Source organism: Sciurus carolinensis, unplaced genomic scaffold, assembly GCF_902686445.1.
Source record: "Sciurus carolinensis unplaced genomic scaffold, mSciCar1.2, whole genome shotgun sequence".
In the NCBI taxonomy this organism is placed as follows: domain Eukaryota; kingdom Metazoa; phylum Chordata; class Mammalia; order Rodentia; family Sciuridae; genus Sciurus; species Sciurus carolinensis.
Genome location: NW_025920159.1, coordinates 615,655 through 633,122, shown reverse-complemented (window position 1 = coordinate 633,122; position 17,468 = coordinate 615,655).

Genomic DNA, 17,468 nt, shown 5'->3' with positions numbered 1-17,468 from the left:
CACCTCTTATCCTGGACCTCTTTCCTCTAATACTATAACGGTGCAAGGGGTGTCTGGACGGCCTATTACCAGAAAGTTTACTCCCCCACTGAGTTGTGAGTGGGATGGGATGATGTTTTCTCATGCATTCCTGATAGTGCCAGAATGCCCTACCCCTTTATTGGGAAGGGATTTACTTTCAAAACTTCAGACTTCCATTACAATGAATTTGGGACCACAAGGATCATTATGTTTACCTCTACTAGAATGTGATATAAACCCTGAGGTATGGGCCACTGAAGGCAAAATTGGACGGGCAAAAAGAGCAATCCCAGTTAAAATAGTCTTAAAGGATCCCTCTGTCTTTCCACATCAGAGACAATACCCGCTACGCCCAGAAGCAAAAAAGGGCTTATTAAAAATCATCCAGAACCTCAAACAGCAGAAACTTTTAGTACCTTGTAACAGCCCATGCAATACACCAATTTTGGGAGTTCAAAAATCAAATGGGGAATGGCGTTTAGTCCAAGACCTCAGAATAATTAATGAAGCAGTTGTTCCCCTCCACCCAGTAGTTCCTAATCCATATACTCTGCTATCTGAGATTCCAGCAACTGCCGCTTGGTTTACTGTGTTAGATTTAAAAGATGCCTTCTTTTGCATACCTCTGGATTCTCAGTCTCAGTATCTGTTTGCCTTTGAGGAACCAGATAGTGGATCTCAACTAACCTGGTCAGTACTCCCCCAAGGATTTAGAGATAGCCCCCACCTATTTGGACAAACTCTAGCTAAGGACTTAGCAGAATTCAAAGATAAGACAACTGCAATTGTTCTCCAATATGTGGATGACATCCTGTTATGCGCCTCCACCCAGGAGGAATGTCAAAAAGCTACTACAGAACTCTTAAACTTCTTAGCCAATCAGGGTTATAAAGTCTCAAAAAAGAAAGCTCAATTATGTCAGCAACAGGTCCAATATTTAGGATTACAACTATCCCAAGGAGTCCGCAAATTAGGACAGGAAAGAATAGCTCCCATAGGACAATATCCTCTGCCTCAGACCCTAAGGCAACTCAGAGGCTTCCTAGGAATAACTGGATACTGCAGACTTTGGATTCCTGGGTATGGAGAATTAGCTAAGCCTCTTTACAGTCTTATAAAAGAAACTTTGCAACAAGGAACAACCAACCTAATATGGGAACCAGAACATATTAAAGCCTTTGAGACATTAAAAGGGCCTTACTCCAAGCCCCTGCTCTTAGTTTACCTACTGAAGAGAAATTTAACCTGTTTGTCACTGAAAGAGGAGGAATAGCCCTAGGAGTGGTAACTCAAAAGAATGGGCCTATTCAACAACCAGTAGCCTATCTCAGCAAGGAACTTGATATGGTATCTCGGGGATGGCCCCACTGTTTATGAGTAATTGCAGCTGTAGCTCTACTAGTCCCTGAGGCAATCAAAATCACCCTGGGAAGAGACCTTATTGTCTACACTTCCCATGATCTCTCAGGAATTTTAAACTCGAAAGGAGGACTATGGCTTTCACACAGTCGCCTTCTAAAATATCAGGCTTTACTTCTGGAAGGACCCATAACTCAAATAAGGACTTGTTCGACTTTAAATCCAGCTACTTTCCTACCAGAAACATTAGAGGAAAGTCCTGAACATGACTGCCAACAGGTCCTAGCCATAAATTACTCAGCCCGAGAAGACCTTCAAAACCTTCCCCTGTCTAATCCAGACCTCACCATGTTCACTGATGGAAGTTCCTTTGTGGAACAAGGAGAACGCAAAGCTGGATATGCTGTGGTGACTTTACATGACACTTTAGAAGCGCAATCTTTGCCCCCAGGCACAAGCGCACAACTTGCAGAATTAATAGCCCTAACAAGAGCCCTGGAACTAGGGAAACAACAGAGAATTAATGTTTATACTGACTCTAAATATGCCTACCTAATCCTGCATGCACATGCAGCAATTTGGAAAGAAAGAGGATTTCAAACAACTGAAGGAACAGCTATAAAAAACTATAAACAGATCTTAAAACTATTAGAAGCTGTCCATTTACCCAAAAAGGTAGCAGTAATCCACTGCCCTGGACATCAAAAAGGAATAGATGAAATAGCAGAAGGCAATAGACGAGCAGATCAGCAAGCCAAAGAGGCTGCTAAGGGAACTTTGCAACAAATAGCGACTTTAGCCCCTTTGATATGGACAGGCCCTCCCCCAGAGATAAGGCCCCAATACATCCAGGAGGAAACACAGCAGGCTTTATCTAGAGGAGGTAACCTCTTGCCCTCTGGGTGGATTCAAATGGAAGATAACAAACTCTACTTACCTGCTAACTCCCAGTGGAAGATTTTACACACCCTACATCAATCCTTCCATCTGGGAGAAGAAAACACTCTCAAATTAACTCAAGAGATATTTGAAGGGAAGCATATTTCAAAAACAATCCAACAAATAGTCAAAGCCTGTGAAACGTGCCAAAGGAATAACCCCCTTAACTCTACCAAAAAGCCCCCAAGGCTACAAAGAACAGGACAATTCCCTGGAGAAGACTGGCAACTTGATTTTACTCACATGCCAAAGAGTAATGGATTTCAATATTTATTGGTTATGGTAGATACATTTACAGGGTGGACTGAGGCCTATCCCTCCAGAACTGAACAGGCAGGAGAAGTAGTCAAAGCCTTATTACAGGAAATAATTCCTCGATTTGGTCTGCCCCGCAGCCTCCAAAGTGACAATGGAGCTGCTTTCAAGGCTGCTGTCACTCAGGGAATATCCAAAGCCTTAGGCATAAAGTACCATCTCCACTGTGCATGGAGGCCCCAATCCTCAGGAAAGGTAGAAAAAACTAATGACATCCTAAAAAGGCACCTAAGAAAACTCACTCAAGAAACTCACTACCCATGGCCTAAAATGCTTCCTCTAGCCCTACTCAGAATCAGGAATACCCCCAAAACATTAGGGCTCAGTCCATTTGAGCTCCTATATGGAAGACCATTCCTAAGAAATGATATCCTTAAAGATCAGGAAACTGCAGATTTAGTGGCTCATATCACAAAGTTGGCCAAATTTCAAACTGAGATCTGTAAATACCCTGCATCTGAGCCAATCACTTCTCCACCTCTGTATGAGCCTGGAGATCTAGTCATGATAAAAACCGTACCTTCAAGTTCTCCAAATTTAGACCCTATTTGGAAAGGACCTTTTCCTGTAATCTTATCTACCCCCTCTGCAGTAAAAGTGCTGGGACAAGAGAACTGGATTCACCACTCTCGAGTTAAAGCCTGTCATCCTGAGTCGACTCCCAAAGAAACTTCCTCCCAAGGAACTGAGGAGCGATACTCCTGCACTCCGATAGAGGACCTAAAATATCTCTTCCGCAGAGACAATGGTGATATGTAAACTTTTCCTCCTCTCTTTCTTTATTATTGTAGGCAGATCCACTGAAACTAATTCTTTCCTAAATTGGGCCCAGCAATATGCCACTAAATTACAGAAAGATAGTCTCTATAATCATCATCATACTCATTGGTGTGTTCCTATGCTGTGGCATTTACTGTTGCATTAATCTTATCCCGGTACTCATAACTTCTTGTTTCTCTTATAGACCGCCCATCTCTCAAATGACCCTCCAGCCTATTACTCTTCAACCAGACTTTTACCGTGGACCCCTTGATCGACCCGATTTCTAAGAAGGAACTCCAAGCTGCTTGCCCCTCGCCGTCCACTTTCAGCTCGAAGAAGTCAGAGCGGTCATCGACCCCCTTCCCCAGCAGCATGGAGTTCCTAAGATTAGAGGGGGGAATGAAGCCAGAATTGGGGACAGGCAGTTAGTGTAGAAATAGGAAATCGGGTCAGATCGAGAAAATAGAGGCCATCAAGCCATCCGCCTCTGGAAGTTGGAGACTGCCATGGGAAAATGGAATATCAAGGACATGCAGAACCCATTGATAACCAAATTTACCTGCCCTTGCCAGAGACTGCAGGCAAGAAGGTGCTAATCAATGCCCCCTGGGCCCTTGCCTGTCTGAGACACCTTGACCCTCCCTCTGCCCCATCCACTTTTCGCTTTTTACATTTCAAAACCAGGCCTAATCCCGCAGGCAGGAAGGGAAGAGATAAGGGGAAAGAATGGGAGAATGAAACCCATAAAAAGAACGAGATTTGCTCATCCCACGGATTCCGCCTTTGGGTCCCCTTCTTCCACCCGGGAGAAGTCTGCTTTTCCTTTTCTTTAATAAAGCTGCATTTTCCATTCTAAAAAAAAAAAAAAAAAAAGAGTGGCTGTCTGTTGTGTTCACCTCTTGGTTTCTCAGTAGACATTGAGGTATATGTGGAAATTGGGCCGATGTGTAAGAACACTTCATTGGCAGAGAGCATAGCATTGTGTGCAAGTATCCTGGAGAGTGCCAGATACAAGTGTGGTTGTCATTTTAAATTTCCTGAAACCTGATGCACAATGAGCAGCTGAGGATAGTGCTGAAGAATTATCCTCATAAGCATACTCATGAGAGACCCGTAATCTGTGTCCTAAAAGAGTAGTGTGACTTCATGGAACAAGTATTCTGAAGAAATGCAGGTGACTGGGCAGCACTGCTCACTTGGAGCCAAGTAGTCTGCTGAATGTTGTTGGTGGAATTGGTTTGCTTTGATATTGATGCTGCTTTAAAGTGTTGATTCAGTGTGAGGAGAGGAGAAAAGAAAAGAAAAGAGATGATGGAAGGTTGGTTTCGTTTGTTATTTCTACAATTCCACAGTGCTGGGGACTTAAAACCAGGCCTCCAGCATGAGAGTCAGGCACTCTAGGAGGTGGGATATATGGCCTACACTTGAATGGTTTCTCTGAGTTACAACATGTGATCACCTACAAACATAATTTGTGAAATTGTATGATGAGATGCAATCATGACAAATTCAAAACATGTCTCTGAAATTCTTAATTCTCCTGTTTCCATCAATCCAGCAAGGAAATTTTCTGCATGTCCATATCCAAGCCTAGCCCTGTGGACTCACAGAAAGATTTTTCTCCTTCTCATCTTGGATGTAAATGGAAGTAGCTGCCTGATCCCTGAGTAGAATAATATATAAGGAATCCAAGTGAAGCCAGAATTAAAGACAGGTAGTTAGTGTAGAAATAGGAAATCGGGTCAATTCGAGGAAATGAAACCATGAAGCCATCTGCTTCTGGAAGTTGGAGACTGCCCCTGGAAGAATAGAATGTCAAGGATCTCCGGAGCCCATTGATGACCAAATTTACCTGCCTTTACCAAGGACTGTAAGCAAGGAGCTGCTAATTAATGCCCCCTGGGCCCTTACCTGCCTGAAACATCTTGGCCCGCCCCCTGACCATGGATTTTCCCTTAATGCAAAACCAGGCCTAGCCACGTAGGCAGGAAGGAGAGATAAGGGGGGAGAGAACTGGAGAACAAAAGAGACTAATCTATAAAAGATGTAGGGTGCGCTCACTTCTGGGGACTTTTAGAACATCAGCCATGGCCCCCTTCTTCCTGCCAGGAGAAGTCTGTATTATTACCTTTAAATAAAACCTGCTTAATATGCTTGCCTTGGCGTGCTTCTCTAGTGTTCAATCTTCAACATTAGAAGGAGCAGAACTCGTCACTGGTAAATGGCGGTATCAGATTTGGAGGTTCCACCAAGATTTACGCCAAGGTAAATAAGCTTCTCTCTCCACGCACCCCACATCTGTTTGAGGTGCATCTTTCTGTCTTTATTTTTGGAGGGCAAAATGGGCACCCATCGGCTACTTAAATGCAGTTAGTGCAGCCGCCATTCCTAAGACTCCAGTGACAGGTTTCCCAGCCCAGTCAAGTTTTCAATCACCTGCTCTGTAGGCATGTTGGACTCTGCTGAAGCCATTTCCTACTTTTCTGTCCAGGCCCGGAGCGCAATTGCCGCCAGTACCCAGTGTCCCTAGTCCTGATCTACCCAGGATGCGTGGAGGTGGAAGAAAGATTGGAACAACTGAGGGGTTCTCAGCCCCGGCTACTCTCAGGTGGACCCCAAAGGTTTCTTCTCTGGACTCCCCCTCCTGACAGCCCTGAGGGGTATCCAGAGTGATCGGTAGATGAGTGGCACTGAGGGAAAGCGCCAATTACCTTTGCCTCCTTATGGGCCATACAGTGCACAATACTCCCGCACATCCACTCCCTCCTGGATGCTCCACTTCCCTTGCAGATCAGATATTAGGAATTCAAGCTGTAGGATTAAGGCCTGGGATGATTAGTATGAAAATGCCCAGGTTCCCTTTGTTCACATAGTTAGCCATCACTAGTCTAGACACTAGAGTCTCCCCATTACTGTTCCTGTGCTTAAATGTGCTCATGGTGTTCTCTTTAAGCTGCAAGAGGGTTGCATTTAAGAACCCCTCCCATGAGACCCTCCAAGCAAAGGGCGTTATATGCCTAAAAACCAATAGATGTCCCCTCACACTCCAGAGATTCCCTTAGTCTACAGGGCAAAAAGATAGGCAAAAGGCACACTTTTTACTTTTGTCATCGTTTTTCATAATTAGGAGTTTATAGTGGCAGGAGGAAAGCAGTATTGCCCTTAAGTCTGAATCCTCCCAGGGTCTCTAGCACAGGGCAAACTAGGACCCTAGCACTTTGCCGAAGAAATAACTTTGGCAAAGCCAGGTAGTGAGAGATGGGTTTTTCTGGACCATAAGGAAGCTCAGTTAGGGAGATGTCCCTAATACTTCTAACTCAGAAAGGAGCTTCTCTCTCAACAGTACTGCCAGGTTCACCACTAGCCTGCATACTGCTAAATTGCAAATGAAAAGTGCCTTTCATATGTTACCATGTTTGACATCAATAATCTCTACCATGAGAGGTGAAAGCCTTGAGGAATCGCCTACTAAGGGAGGAAAACCCAGGGGACCCTCCCGGCTTAAGACAGACAAAAATTTAGGGAGGTTTTTGGAGGATCATAATAAGTATTGAGATGTTCCTAAACTTATGCCAGTTATTTGACTTCACCTGGAAAATTATGCTATTAACCATCTAGAGCACAGGCAGTTCACAGAAACCATCCTAACTGGGATTTGAATAATGAGTAGGATGCCTAAAAATACTATTATGCAACCTTCAGAAAAGTCCTGTTATTTTCATGGAGACTTAGGAAAGCAATAAGAAAGCACACCACTCTGAATCCTGAATCCATAAAAGTCCACCTACTTTTAAAGTATAAATTTATTATTTAGTCAGCCCCAAATATTTAGAGGAAATTACAAAATTGGCATGTGTCCCTGATCAATCCTCAGACAATCTTCTCCAGCCTGCATCTTCCATTTTTTAATAGACATCAAAAAGAAAGAAAAGGGAACATATAGGCAAGAAAAAGTACTTATTAAAGATCATTAAAACTGACAGAAACTTTTAATGCCTTGCAATAGTCCATGCAATTCACCCATTTTAGGAGTTAAAAAGCAAACTGCCTAGTCCAAAACCTTAGAATAATGAAGCAGCAATTTCCCCCACCCTGTAGTTCTTAATCCATACACTTTTATCTTGGATTCCAACTGCTACTTGCTTTACTAAGTTAGATTTAAAAGATGGCTTTTCCTGTTTATGCTAGACAATGAATAGCAATTTCTGTTTGCCTTTGAGGAACCAGATACTGTATCCCAACTAACCTAGACAGTATTTCCTCAGGCTTTAGATGGCCCTCACCTGTTCCCGACAAACCTTAGCTAAGGACTTAACAAAATTTAGAGATAAAACATCTGTGATTGTTCAGTAAGTAAATAACATCCTTTATGTGCCCCCACCCAGGAGGAATATCAAAAGGCCATTGCAGAACTCCTAAACTTCTTAGCTAATAGGAATTAAAAGATCTCAAAAGATAAAGCTTAATTACATCATCAACAGGTTCAATACTACAGGAAATAGCCACCATAGGACAATATTCTCCCCCAGGAAGGGGCCTTACTTCAAGCTCCTGTCCTCAGCTTACCTACGAAGCAATACTTAACCTGTTTGTCACAAAGGGGAAAATAAATCCTGGATAAGCAGCCATAGGCAGCTCAATAACCAATGGCATATCTCAGTGAGGAACTTAGCAAAGTAGCTTCATTCTCAAAAGTAATGGAAAATAAGGTCTCATAATTTTCTTTGACATCCAAACTCTCCTGATGAGATGGCTAAAATGCCCTAGGCACAATGTTTCTATTAAAACCTGTTAGATCCTTCCAGATCTCAGTCAAGGCTTACACTGAAATGTAAACAAAAGAAGCATAAAGGCTCAGTAGGAGACCGTTCTCAAACCCAAGGAAAAAAAGGTAAAAAAGAGCCTTACCTAAACTCCAGCAAAAGTAAATTTTTTGATGCTTAACTGAAGTAATTAATGGCCATATCATTTTTCCAGGACTCTTGTTTTTTTTAATTATATATTTTTTTGAGCTCATGATTTTTTGGATCAGTTCTATTTTTTATTCAACTATAGTTTTTGAACATCTGTTACATTGCAATGGAAATTCACCTATAAAGTTACAAGGCCTTTGATTTTGTGTTATTTGTATGTCGTGCAGTCTGATGTAATGTTTTGTCTGTATCAAAACTGAGTGCTCCTAAAATTAGAATTTAAAATTGGATCCAGATACTCTTAATTCACTTGATTTAAAGGTTAAATTCAAATTGGGTAAACTAATGAAAGTAAAATATCTTTGAAAATAACTCGCAAGTCTCTAGGTGGTCAAGCTAATAAAATATTGATGTTAATAAAATGTCTAATATCAATTGTTTCTAGGACTTTTCTTCAACAGGAAAGAGACAGCAATTACTGTTCAGGACACTTGTCTAATATCTTGGTTTTTACAGAATAAGTGAATTAGAGTTAACATGTATGGGACTACTCAAATGTGTTTGTAGAGACATTTGATTAATTTACAAAGTTAAAATGCTAATTGTTAAATAACATCAAGTACTCTTAACTCCTTAAATTCCATGGGGTATCATACTTAAACATTATTGGTGTTTTCATAGGTTGGTAAATAAAAAGGGTTTAAACTTGCTTTGTGTCATCACTAAACTAAAAACAAGGTTACTAAAAGTTATGTCCTAACAAGTGCAATTCTATATACAAAAGGTCCCAAAAGTTTCAACTGTGTTTCAATTAAAGTACTATAAACAACAAAATATTTAATCTTATTAAAATAGAGTAATTTATCTAAATTCAGAAATTTGATAAGAGTTGTTTCAGAATGTGAACAAAAAGGGGTCAGCATATAGGAAAGAGAAAATAAAAGGTTCTGTGTATGGAAATATATTTAGTAAAAGGGAAAAGCAAATGTTTCTGGGTAAGAAGGTGCTTGTGTGATGAAATACACAAGGGTCTAAGTAAGTACTAAGAAAGTTTGTGTGTAAGTAAAGGGCAAGTTTCAACAAGTTTGCATGAAACTAAGTTGGTTCTTTGTATGTAAGACAGCTAAAACTATTTAAGGTTTTACCTAAGGTAAAATACTAATGTTCTGATATAAACCAAAGTTTAATCTATATGTTAAAATGACATGGTAAAATGGCAAGAATTTCTTAGAAACACTAATTTACTCTTAACTTTGTGTCTATTAAGTTTTATTCTTTAGAACAATTAGTCTTAAAAATTGGGGTATATACAATTATGGTTAAACAACTGTTAGAGTATTGTACTATGTTACAAAGTCTAAGTTTTTCTTTAAAAACTAAATTTGGTAAGATAAAAGTGTGAAGGTAATTGTGAAGTGGTCATTAGTTGTATAATAAATGTGTTCATATTTTCCAGGTATACAAGTTTTTAAAGCAGGGAATTTATCAAGCTGCTATTCTCCAGATTAAACTTGTCTGTAATGGTAATTTTAAACTTATAAAGAGTAATTTTTATTGGGGATTAATTTCTATCATTTAATGTTCTATTATAGGACATGTTATCAATAGGGTATATGTAAAATTTGTTACTTTTAACACTGAGATAAAGAATTTCAAATGTAAATATTTCTAAACATTAGAGCCTGACTTGTTTAAAGGTTAATTTTGTGAAACATGAAAACATTTTGCCACTTTATCACACAAAAGGAAAGTTAAAAGCTCTCTCAGCCTTTCTTTGATTCATGTTTTAGATACAATGTTAAAATGTGTTAGTTAAAAAGTTTATATAGACTCAGGAAACAGTATACACAAACTACTTAATGATATTTAAGGAAGAAGCAAAGATAAACATCAGAATTAGAACACTTAAGATCTGTAAAGAGCCACGCCTTACCTGAGATAAGGCTCAGCCTCCCACCTTACTGCGTAATAGAACGGCTCCAAAATAAGTCAGACTTCAGCTTATTTAGAGTTATAGTCAAAAGATTGGTTCTTGTTGTAAAAGTAGTGTGATCTCAAATAGGGGATATAATGTGATTCTCAGTCAAAATTCAAGATAGCTATTATACAAGCTAAATATATTTTTACTCTTGCTAATTTTATTTTGTAAAACTGTTACCTGTTAATGTTTTGCAGAAGTAGCTGCTTCAAGAACACACAACCTAGGTAACTTGTGATAATAAGCCATCACCTGTAGAACAGATAGTGGTAACTTCCAGTACTAATGCAGAATCCAGTTAGATAAAAGGGTAAATAATTTAAAGTTATAGACATTGAAGTTAAAGTCCAGTACTCTTACTTTATAACTGGTGAGACTGGCTTGCTGGATGATTAAGATCAAACTTAGAGATTGGAATTAAATACAGAAGGCAAGATATACCAGTATTTGGAACTTTTACCCTCAGTCAGCCTGAACCCACCATCAAGAGGACTTCTCTAATGAGCGCTGCAACTCTGGGTCACACAACCTCGTGATCAAGGAGATTGTTGAGACTAGAGGATGAAAAATCACTCAGTTCATCTGCTGCAGAGGAGGGTCATTGAAAAAGGGAGACATCCCTTAATGCTTCCAAAGAAAGTCACCTCATGAAGGAGACCCTGCCTAACCAATGGCACTGGTGGAGCTGCTCTTAAGTTCTCTACGAGTGGATCCTGTGGGAACTCAGCTGACTCTTTAACAAGACAGGAACCAGGTCAATTTGACCAGCTTGATCTTAGACACCCAGCAAAACAGTTAAAACCAAAATATAACCATTCTTGGGCATTTAAAAGAAATTATAGTTAAATGTAACTTAAGATGTACACTTGTATTAGCCCACTAGAATAAAGACTGGAAGCTACAAATAAAAGAAAGATTCTTCAGCAAATGTGCCTAATAACTATCAAAAGAAATTGCCAGAGTAAGAAGTTTTTAGTCAGTTTAAGACCTTCCTAAGCTACACAGGTAGACTTAATCTATGTTTGCGCATATGATTATCTATCCCTAAGTAACAGAAGTATAGAGATCTCTGCTAAACACAGGTTATACCAATAAAGGGATATTTTACAAAAATCAGATAACATTAAGTAGCTTAACTATATTTTCTGGGGATATCTATGACATTAAGAGATAAATGTTGTGTTTACATTCCTGATAACCTGGGCAATGTTAAAGTCCCCAAATAAAGGCCTTGTCCTCTCCAGCCTTTGCTAGGCCTAGTTATGGGAACAATTTCTCAGTTCTTCCACCTACTGGTGAGAGATTGACTTCTGTCATTTTCATGATACTCAGTGGCATGTTCCAGATGCTGCAACATTTATTTTGTACTAATCTCATTTCAGAACTCATGTCTTTTGTTCTTCTATCATAGAAGCACCCACCCCCAGATGACTTTACAACCTGTTCTTCCCCAACCAGAGTTCTACCTTGGACCCCTCGATTGACCCAATTTTTAAAAAATAAACTCCAAACTGCTTGCCCCTAGCTGCCCCCTTTCAGCTTCGAAGCAGCCAGAACAAACAATGCCCTTTTTCTTTTCCTTACAGCAGTTAGAAGTTCCTAAAGCGAAAGGGGGGAATAAAGCCAGAATTAAAGACAGGTAGTTGGTGTAGAAATAGGGAATTGGGTCAATTCAAGGAAATAAAACCATGAAGCCATCTGCTTCTGGAAGTGGGAGACTGCCCCTGGAAGAATAGAATGTCAAGGATCTCCGGAGCCCTTTGATGACCAAATTTACCTGCCTTTATCAAGGACTGCAAGCAAGGAGCTGCTAATTAATGCCCCCTGGGTCCTTACCTGCCTGAATCATCTTGGCCCTCCCCCTGACCATGTCTTTTCCCTTAATGCAAAACCAGGCCTAATCTCGTAGGCAGGAAGAGGAGATAAGGGGGGTGAGAACTGGAGAACAAAACAACTTTAATCTATAAAAGTTGTAGGGTGTGCTCACTTCTGGGGACTTTTAAAACATCAGCCATGGCCCCCTTCTTCCTGCTGGGAGAAGTCTGTATTATTACCTTTAAATAAAACCTACTTAATATGCTTGCCTTGGCATGCTTCTCTAGTGTTCAAACTTCAACATTATAAGAAGCAGAACTTGTCACCAGTAAACGTCAGTATCACAAGGACACCAGGAACAGGGGCAGAGGCAGGAATATGTGTTAAGTACAAATGGAGATATTGGGATCATTTACATATGAATCCGTAGCCATTACATTCAACATCATCAGAAACATTCCTAGAAAGTATTCTATTTCTTATTTTTCCTTTGACCTTTTCTTTGAAAAATTCTAAAGAGCAGAGTCCTGTGCATAATGCACAAGCCACTTCAGGTGCTGGATTTTGCCCACGGTCTCAAGAATTGGTGAGGCAGATGACATTGTGCCTCTTGTTCTAAGCCTTTTTCCCTCAGTAAAAGTGCTTCAGCAATTTAGCCAGACGCTTTTGGGAGATATAAACAGGCAAAGGCATGTGTTGATGGCTCATATGATCTGGGTCTCAGAATCGAAATGTGGTGGCAAAAAGAAAACATTCCTCATCCAATTCTATCTTCTTCTCATTTTTTCAGTTTTTATTCTCAAGATTTATGACAGAGTGATAAGTGGCTAAAGTCATGTAATTCATTCTCCATTCATTTCGTTGCAGTCAATTCCACTCAGAAAATTGTAACAATTGGTTACCAGTTCTCCTGTGACATGAGAGGCACACATGGGAGTACTCCTCTAATCAAAGGGGAAGGAGCAGGCTTTGGTCATCTAGGTTGTGAAAGTCGTGTGTTTCAAGGCTCCGGAAGGAGAAGTCACTTGATTGCACTCCCAAGGGTGTTTGTAAAGCCTTGGGCTAAATGAACATTCCCCAGTGGCTCCAGTAACAATGCATCTGCATCCCAGATTACACCTGATGTCATAGAGGGGTGGACTCAGGACCAGGAAGCGTCACGGTTCCCATGGCAACCAGAGACCATTCAGGTCCTGGTTGCTTCAAACCAACATTCAAGATATGTGGCTGGTCAGCTGTGAACGTTAGAACATAGATGAAAAGAGCGGGTGCCAGGGTCTTGCATTTTTGAAGAACTGATTATATCCTTCGTGCCCGGGTGACAAGGAAACAGGCTCTAAGCTATATAGTGTCACATGAGCAATAAATTCCCCTATATCCAGACAGGACAAGGGATCCCTCTGAAGTCTGACAGCTCGCACTTCCACCCAGGTCCACTAGGTGGCACTGTGCTTTTTTGGTCGCACCGATCTTGCTGACAGGCAGCTCATCTGCCTCCTGATGCAGGCTATTAACCCCCACAAATTCCAGTGGAACAACCTGGGACTGAGGGCTGCTGGAGGGCACATGGTTCAACAATCTTAACACTGGCACCAGTGGATTTGCCCTCCGTCCCCACTCCTCCAGGACTGGTAACAGCCGGGGTTTCTTCAGAGTCAGGAAACTAGCCTAGGGGCCTAGCAACCACAAGGAGTGATGACTGGTGAGTGCTCACCTCAGTAGAGCATGAAGTGCACGGCCATGGATTGGGTGATCATTGATTTGGGACACATCACATTCCATCTTTCTGATTTTTCCTCCTATCCTATGAAGTCTGGATAGGAGACAGATGGAACATGGAATGTCCATGCTCCATGTGAAGGTGAGTGGCTCCTCTGGTGGTTCATGAAGAGTGGAGAGAGTCATTCCCTCAGCCTGTTGAAAAGAGGACATCTCAAACCTGACATGCGAGGAGAGTTTTTCAGTGCCCACTCCAATGTCCAGACACCTCCTCCATGGCTGCTGCCTTATGACTATGCTGCATCCTGATACCAGCCTGCTGGGATTTTTCCAGGGTCACATCAAATCTAAACAAGATGCAGAAATGACTTGCCAATCTTTATTCAAAAAATGGTTTGTCTTCTTGACCGGACAAATACCTCTCTGTGGCAAAGGGCCTGTGAAATATTGCCAGGACTCTTCTTAGCAGCCCCAGGATGGAGAGGACAGCAAGCTAGGTGATGAATTAACAGCCTGGTGATGGCATGATGAGCACAGTTTCACAGGGCATAAGGTCTGGTTTGAACACAGACCGTGCTGAAAGTGAAATTGTTCAAAGATTCCAAGTTGAATATTCACAAGAAGAGAGTAAGGATATTTTGGAGGCCAGAAGGGCTGAAGGGTGTTGATTCTGGAAAACAAATTTGGAAAAGAGACCCTGTGAAACTTGCTATCGATCATGGTCCACCCAAAACTCTACCACATATATTCAGCCACATCATACACTACGAATACAGGAAGTAGATATTGGTCGCTCATTCTCTATGCAACCATGAATACCGAACCTCATTCCTTTTTTGAGAACAACAATGCCCTTGCAAATTTCTGTCTCTTTTGTGTTGCTCCCAAGGGACAGCCAAATATACAAATCATGATTCTTATATTTTCTGGCACAAGACCATAAGCATAGGCCTTCCCAACTTCACAGAATGTTTCCCCTGGACCTACAATTTAAGCCAGATGATCCTGGGATATGCAACACTAATCCCTGCACTGCTTCTCTTGAGGATTTACATCAATACTAGCAAGAGTCTACAAAAGTGCTCCATTACTCTTGACATTGGGGCTCCAATGATATTGGGTGAGTAGGTTGTAAATGCCCCATGATCCTTCTTCTTGCTATCAATACAGGATAACATCCATTCTGCCCCAAATCCTAACTTTATTCACTAAGAAATCACAGGCAAAGCTCTACAAAGTTAATGTTAAAGAGAAGTTTCAGAGTCAAGAGTGGCTGTCTGTTGTGTTCACCTCTTGGTTTCCCAATAGACATTGCAATAAATGTGGAAATTGTGCCAGTGTGGAAGTCCCCTTCCATGGCAGAGAGTATAGCAGTGTGTCCAAGTATCCTGGATAGTGCCAGGTACAAGTAGTTGTTATTTTAAATTTCCTGAAACCTGATGCAGAATGAGTAGCTGAACATAGTGCTGAAGAATTATCCTCATAAGCATACACATGCGAGACCTGTGATCTGTGTCCTAAAAGTAGTGTGACTTCATGGAACAACTACTCCGAAGAAATGCAGGTGACTGGGCAGCACTGATCTCTTGGAGCCCATTAATCTACTGAAAGTTTTTGGTGGAATTGGTTTTCTTTGAAATTGGTGCTGCTTTAGAGTGTTGATTCAGTGTGAGGAGAGGAGAAAAGAAAAGAAAAAGAGATGATGGAAGGTTGGTTTTGTTTGTTTGTTATTTCCACATTCCTACAGTGCTGGGAACTCAAACCCAGGCCTCCAGTATGAGAGTCAGGCACTCTATGAGGTGGGCTATAAGGCCTACACTGGAATGATTTCTCTGAGTTACAACACTTGTTCACCTACAGACATAATTTGTGAAATAGTATGCAGAGAGGCAATCATGACAAATCCAAACCTTGTCTATGGAATTCTTAATTCTCCTGTTCACATCAATCCAGCAAGGAACTTTTTTGTATGTCAATATCCAAGCCTAGCCCTGTGGGCTGAGAGAAAGATTTTTCTCCTCTTCATTAAGGATGAAAATGGAAGTAGCTGCCTAATCCAAGAGTAGAATAATATATCAGGTATCCAAGGAAACCAGGAACTGGGACAGAGGCAGGACTATGTGGGTTTGAGAAAATGCTCAATTGTTGAGTACAAATGGAGATATTGTGATCATTTGCACATGAATCCTTAGTCATTACATTCAAATTCAACTGACACTTTCCTAGAAAGTATTCTCTTTCTTATTTTTCATTTTGACCTTTTCTTTGAAAAATTCTAAAGACCAGAGTCCTGTGCATAATGCACAAGCCACTTCAGATGCTGGATTTGGTCCACAGTCTCAAGAATTGGTGAGGCAGTTGATGTCGTGCCTCCTGTTCTAAGACTTTTTTCCCTCAGTAAAAGTGCTTCAGCAATTTAGCCAGATGCTCTTGGGAGATATAAACAGGCAAAGGCATGCGGTGATGGAACATATGATCTGGGGTCCCAGAATGAAAACGTGGTGGCAAAAAGAAAACATTCCTCATCCAAATTCTACCTTCTCCTCATTATTTTTTCAGTTATTACTCTCAAGATTTATCACAGAATAAAAGTGGCTAAAGTCATATAATTGGTCCTTCATTCATTTCATTGCAGTCAATTCCAGTCAGAAAAATGTAACAATTGGTTACCAGTTCTCCTGTGACATGAGAGGCACACATGGGAGTACTCCTCTAATCCAAGGGGAAAGAGCAGGCTTTGGTGATCTAGGTTGTAAAAGTCGTGGGTTTTCAAGGCTGCACTCCCAAAGTGTTTGTAAAGCCTTGGACACCATGAACTTTCCCCAGGGCTCCAGTGACAATGCACCTGCACCCCAGATTCCACCTGATGTCATAGAGGAGTGGACTCAGATCCCAGAAACATCACAGTATCCATGGCAACAAGAGACCATTCAGGTCACGGCTGCTTCAAACCAACATTCAAGATATGTGGCAGCTCAGTTGTGAACGTTAGATCATAGATGAGAAGAGCAGGTGCCAGGGTCCTGCATTTTTGAAGAAATGATTCTATCCTTCGTGCCCAGGTGACAACAAATGGGCTTTAATCTGTATAGCGTCCCATGAGCAATAAATTCCCATATTTGCAGGCAGGACAAGGAATCCCATTGAAGTCTTACAGCTCACACTTCCACCCAGGTCCAGTACATAGTGCTGTGCTGATTTGGCCCCACTGATCTTGCTGACAGGCAGCTCATCTGGCCCATGATGCAGGCTATTAGCCCCCACAAATTACAGTGGAACCACTTGGGACCGAGGCCTGCTGGAGAGCAGATGGGTCAACAATCTTAACACTGGCACCAGTGAATTTGCCCTCCATCCCCACTCCTCCAGGACTGGTAACAGCCAGGTTTTCTTCAGAGTCAAGAAACTAGCCTAGAGGCCTTAGCAGCCAAATAGAGAGATGGGTGGTGAGTGCTCACCTCAGTAGAGCGTGCAGTGCAGTGCCATGTTTTGGGTGATTATTGATTTGGGACACATCACTTTCTATCCGTGGGGTTTCTCCTCCTATCCTATGAAGTCTGGAAAGGAGACAGATGGAACATGGGTTGTCCATGTTCCATGAGAAGGTAGGGGGCTCCTCTGGTGGCTCATGAAGAGAGGAGGAAGTC